The following is a 6,046-nucleotide window of genomic DNA, read 5'->3' as shown; positions in this document are numbered from 1 at the left end:
CCATAATCGTCCATCAAAGCAGCCACTACCATAGTCTCACGCCCAGGACCACACGGTGAGAGAACACGCCCTGATTGAGAGCTCGGTATCCACGCATCAGACCAAATACGTGTTGAAAGCCCGTCCCCAATTCTCCTCCTCAATCCACTTCCAATGGCGCCCCTAGCTTCAAGTATTCCCCGCCATGTATAGCTGGGGTTGTGCCCCAGGTCAGCCACCATAATGTTCCCATTGGGATAGTAGCGTGCCCTCATCATCCTAGCCCATAGCCCTTCCGTCTCCATCAATAGGCGCCATACTTGCTTCCCAAGTAACGCAAGATTGAAAAGATGAAAATCTTGAAAACGCATACCACCCCTACCATTTGGCATACACAACCGTCTCCAAGCAACCCAACTAATGCCTCTCTTTCCCTCCTCATGCCCCCACCAAAACCGTGATATCAAGGATCGAAGCTCATCGCAAAAATTAGCGGGAATCTTAAAAATACTCATAATATAGGTAAGGAGTGAATTGGCCACAGCCTTTATGAGAACCTCCTTACCAGTCCTGGACAAAATTTTCCCACGCCAACCACTCAAACGTTTGCTGAGCTTGTCTCGAAGAATATCCATTAACACCTTCTTAGACCTTCCCACAACCGTAGGGAGGCCCAAATACCGGGCATGCTCATCAACCTCGGTAATACACAATCGAGCAGCTAGATTACTCCTCCTTTGTAATAGAACCCCTTTGCTGAAGGAGACAGTAGTCTTGTCTAGACTAACCAATTGCCCCGACGCTGATTCATACCGGCGCAAAATAGAATTAACAACGCATGCTTCCTCCATAGTCGCTTTTGTAAAGAAAATACTGTCGTCAGCAAATAAGAGGTGCGAATGGATGGCGTTCCATGTGCTATACGGACCCCATGTAACAAATTATCCTCCAATGCTCGCCTCATCAGACCGGATAACACTTCCGCACAAAGAATAAAGGGGTAAGGTGAGAGAGGGTCACGTTGGTGCAATCCTCTAGACGGTGTAAAATGACGGGATGGACTACCATTAATGAGCACCGAGAATGATACCGTGGTGACACATGCCATCACTCGTGCTATCCAATTACTATCAAACCCCATAACGGCAAGGACCCGCTCCATTTAATTACTCCTTATTTTGCTCTTTTATTAACAAACACAAATTTCATAACACATTGATTATTAATTGCTTAATTAATCACTACACTTTCCAAATTCTCAAAGTTGAAAACTGATCAAAATTTCCATGGATTGAGTATGTTGTTTATTATCTATCCTAATTTTAAGTGTAAATTGATAATCATTACAAGTATAATCACCATTTTTCATAATCAGTACCAACAAAAAATTTAATTGGTAAACAATATCAATTTAATTGCTCCGATCAATAAGTAGTACCAAATGGCCGGAAACTCCCACTTATTCACTTAAACTCCCCTAAAATGAAGAAAGTACCCTTATTTTAACCTTTAACCCATCATCTTCCTCTTATTTCATTTCGTTCAATCCAAACTTACACAGTACACAATTCATTCACTTCATCCTCTCATCACCATTATTTAGTGCCACCATTCTTCACGCGCACATCATCTTCAACATTCAACCTCTGAAGACCCCACCCCGACTAGAGCTTGATATTTAGTGGGGTCATCATGGAGATCCCCATCACGAATATTGAGCTTGACGGCGGAGTCCATGGGGGTAATAGCGCATCATGAAGAGCGCTGGACTACAATTCGAGCCGTGGTGGTTCATGGCATCTGGGTTTCGGGTTTCGCCTTACAATATGGAGCAGTGAAGGAGAGAAATCGGGGTTGGAATTGAATCTCATTTCTGGGCTGTTGTGCTCAAGCCATCTGGTCTTGACTTGGATGTCGGATTGGGGGCACTAGGTGGGACTTGTTTCTAGGTTGCTCGGTGACGGAGATGATGCGGTTGGACGGAGGTGAGTGACATAACAGGAAATTGGGAATTGATGATTTGGTGGGTTGATATGATGACGAATAATTGTTTAAAGAGTGGAGGAAGTGGCAGAGAAGGAAGCAAGAAAATGAAAAATGCAACAATGGAGAGGGAGGTGATGTTCTATAATAGCATAAATGGAAGGGTAAAGTGGGAATATAGTAAAAAAAAAATTGACGGAAAATTTCAAATTTTAAAATTAAGTGGCACTTTCAGGTCAGTTGGTACTACTTGTTGATCGGAGGAACTAAGTTGGTACTATTTACAAATTAAATTTTATATTGGTAATGATTATGAAAAATGGTGATTATATTAGTACTGATTATCAATTTACACTAATTTTAATTTATGTTCTTATAGTTTTTTTTATTCATAAACGTTTTTGTGTTTGCTTTTAAAATTTGATTCATTGTTATTTTGTTTTACCAATTAATTAAATATAAGTCAAAGGACAACAATAAGTTTTTACAGAAAAATATCAAAGAATTGAAATTTATGGGCTTATTAGTAAGCGATACCGTAAATTTGGATCGATAAATAATTTGTTTTGAGAATTGTGTTATTTTATTTTATTTTCACAAAATCTCAATTAAAACGATATTATCAGTCTTAAGTCTAAAACTCGTCAAAAACCATACCATTTTGCATAGATAAGACAAAAATAAAATGCTTATTATTAGCAAAAGACTTATGTTATCTATGCAAGTGGTAGATTTTTTGACCCGTTTTTTTTCTTAAGACGAATATATTAAGAGACTTATTGATTTTTTTTTGCTACACCGAAATCTAAAGTCTGGCTCCGCCCCTGATTCCATGACCTGTAGCTGCCCGATAAGGAAGAAGGCAACAACACCATCCAAAAAGGTTGTCCCGTAAGACCCTTAAGGAAACAGAAATTTGAAAAAACAGGAAAAACGATAAAGTGACATTAATTATCAAGAAAACAGAAAACCACCACATCCACCCTCCCAACCCCAACCGACAAACCTAACTCGGACCTACACAACAACTCACAACCAAACTAACGACAAATTAACTCACTACGAAAATCACGCTAAGAGGAAAATAATTTTTTGACCCAAGAAACACTACCGACATTAACAAAAGGAATCTCACAAAAGCTACAACTAAGGTATGACAGACACGCCCAGACTCTAAAACCGCCGAGACTGCAATAAGACAAGAAACACCAAAGAACCACATGCATGCTAAAGAAACGGTAGATGATGATCCAACAACAACATTTAGAACATCCAACAAACATGAATGGACCTAAAATAGCGGGGGAAGAGCCGAGGGGGAACGCCAAATCGGATCCAAGGATGAAAGGAACTAGACCTGACCCATAGAAAAACAAAGCCATCATCAAACAAATCTTAGGGAAAAGAGATAGTGTCATACCACAAATCAGGGGAGGTGGGGGAAGGGGTGAGGGGAGGGAGAAACACCACCCCGATTGCATGCATATTAGGACACCATCTAGGATGCATGCATAGTAAAAGATGAAGACAAAGACGGATGACTAAAGCAAATGGAGACGGAAAAAGAAGAAGGGAAAGACAATCCCACACCTCAAGCAACCAAAACACCAAAAATTGTGGGAAGATGAAAAAAATTAGATCTAGTGATTAGACAAGTATTGGGCTAATTGTTTAGTAATAGGGGGTGAGTGGTCGCCAGAGAATGGCCATGGGACAACCAAATCTCCAGCGACAAAGTAGGTAGAGGTAGGGGACAGTTGGGGAGAAGGGGAATAGTAGTGGTATCAAGATGAGTTTTTTTAGGGGTTTTCTTTTAGGGAATCCACAATAGATGAACCTCTAAAGAGGTTTGTCAAATGACACATCATCAATTTAACAAACCTCTTAAATAACAAACCCATACTTAACAATAGACAAACATTTTCAAGGTTCATATCATAGGACCCACATAAAATTACCCATTTTTTTCCCCTCATATATATGTTGGGTACATTTTGTCAAATTTTAATTTAAAACAAAACCATCATCGTAATTAAGTACTAGATTAAATTATATAGATTAAGAAATTATGATTAATGATAATTATAAAATTTCCTCATAAAATCAATAATTAGTCTTCATTTCCTCCATATTTTTTGCCAAATGTGATTTACCAAATCAGTTCGAAGTTGGTGATGTATCTCATTATCACGTAATTCCACATGCTTTTGAAGGCTGTCTCGGAATTGTTGTATTGACCCATGATTAGTTGGATATGATGTGGACGATCCCTCATCACTCCACTCGCTTATTGCTGCACCTTTGTCCTCGACAATCATATTATGTAATATGATACAAGCATACATTATATCTTTGATTAAACTTCGATGACATATCCTACATGGACCCCGAATAATTGCCCATCGAGATTGGAGGACTCTGAATGCCCGTTCCACATCTTTTCTTGCAGACTCTTGCTTTTGTTTGAATAAGATCCTTTTTTGGATCTTGAGCATGTGAAAAACTTTTAACAAAGGATGCCCATTCCGGGTAAATACCATCAACTAGATAATACCCTTGTTTGTATTCGGTTCCACTAACAGTAAAATCGGTTGACGGAGCAAATCCTTGTAGTACATCACTGAATAATGGAGACTGATTTAGAACATTAATATCATTGTTAGAGCCGGAAACCCCAAAATAGGCATGCCATATCCACAAGTCATTTGAGGCAACATCTTCTAACATAATTTTTGGATACCCTTGAGCACCTCGAGTAAATTGACCAGCCCATGCAACCGGACAACTAGACCATGCCCAATGCATACAATCAAGGCTACCTAACATGCCGGGAAACCATGTTTTTCAGCATGAATATGAAACAAACACTGCACATCGTTTGCATTAGGTCGCCTTAAATATCTCTCGCCAAACACCGCTATGACCCCTCGACAAAACTCGTGCAAAGCTTCTTTTGCAATAGTTTCACCCAAATGTAAATACTCATCGTAACTATCTGGTGGGGTTCCATAAGCCAATTGTCGTATAGCAACTGTGCATTCCTGTAACGGAGAAACTCCTTGCCTCTGGGATGCATCACTCCTCATTTGAAAGTAAGTAGAATGATTTCCCAATGCTTGAACAATATGAACAAATAACTCTTTACTCATTCGAAATCTTCGTCGGAACATATTAGGTGTATACACCGGATTTTCAGCAAAATAATCTGTAAAAAGACGTAAAAATCCAAATACGCGATCACGAGGTACTTCAATTCTTTGGGATCCTTGCCTCTGCCTTTGTTCTTGCATAAGCATTAAGATCATTTCTTCGTCGGTATTATCTTCCAATTCATTAGTCATGAACTGAACAATAGCTTGAATTACATCATCAGTTGACATTACTTGTGAAATTGTGAATGTGGGATATTACTTATGAAATTGTGAAGGTGAGATTTTTATTGTGAATTTCTTTAATGACAAAAGACTCGTATATAGTGGGAGGAGTTTTTGCTTAAATGACAATAAATGAATCAAACTACCATCTAATTTATTGTATAAAACTACCATCAGATTTATGGTATCAAACTACCGTCAAATTAATGACAGTAAATGTATTAACTACCTTCTCACACTAAATCTATTGAGATACTGTCTCACAATAAATCTAATGTCATACCGGCTCAAAATAAATTTATTACGAGACCGTCTCACAATAAATTAGGTGCAAAAGTAAATTTATTGCGTGATCGTCTCACAAAAATAAATTTGTTTCCACACTAAATGTAAATTAAGAAGCCACAGTAATAGAAGTAGACCAAATTAAACAAAGTTTTGGTACGTTTTACACGAGCATTCCAATTAGCATCATTACTCTTTCAGAAACTAGCATTAGACAAAGTAAATTAAGAAGCCACAGTAATAGAAGTAGACCAAATTAAACAAAGTCTCTCACTCACGGCGGTTTGCAATCTCAATCTTATGTCATTCATGAATGAAACCAAGTCGGTATGGAGTGGGAGTTGTTGAGGGGGTTGTTGTGACGATCCCTCCCCTTGTTGTAATGGCCCGGGGAAGAAAGGAGATGAAGGAAAGGTGTACCGGAG

At 38.8% G+C, this 6,046-nt stretch overlaps 1 pseudogene; it reads right to left on the bottom strand.

Annotated features, from left to right (window-relative positions):
- Positions 1-4,079: 4,079 nt before the first annotated feature.
- On the bottom strand, positions 4,080-5,342 carry LOC141648930 (protein ANTAGONIST OF LIKE HETEROCHROMATIN PROTEIN 1-like; annotated as a pseudogene).
- Between the last annotated feature and the right edge of the window lie 704 nt (positions 5,343-6,046).

The sequence above is a fragment of the Silene latifolia genome, chromosome 3, assembly GCF_048544455.1.
Source record: "Silene latifolia isolate original U9 population chromosome 3, ASM4854445v1, whole genome shotgun sequence".
NCBI classification, from domain to species: domain Eukaryota; kingdom Viridiplantae; phylum Streptophyta; class Magnoliopsida; order Caryophyllales; family Caryophyllaceae; genus Silene; species Silene latifolia.
The sequence above is the reverse complement of the archived record's forward strand: the minus strand, read 5'-3'. Positions and strand labels throughout refer to the sequence as shown.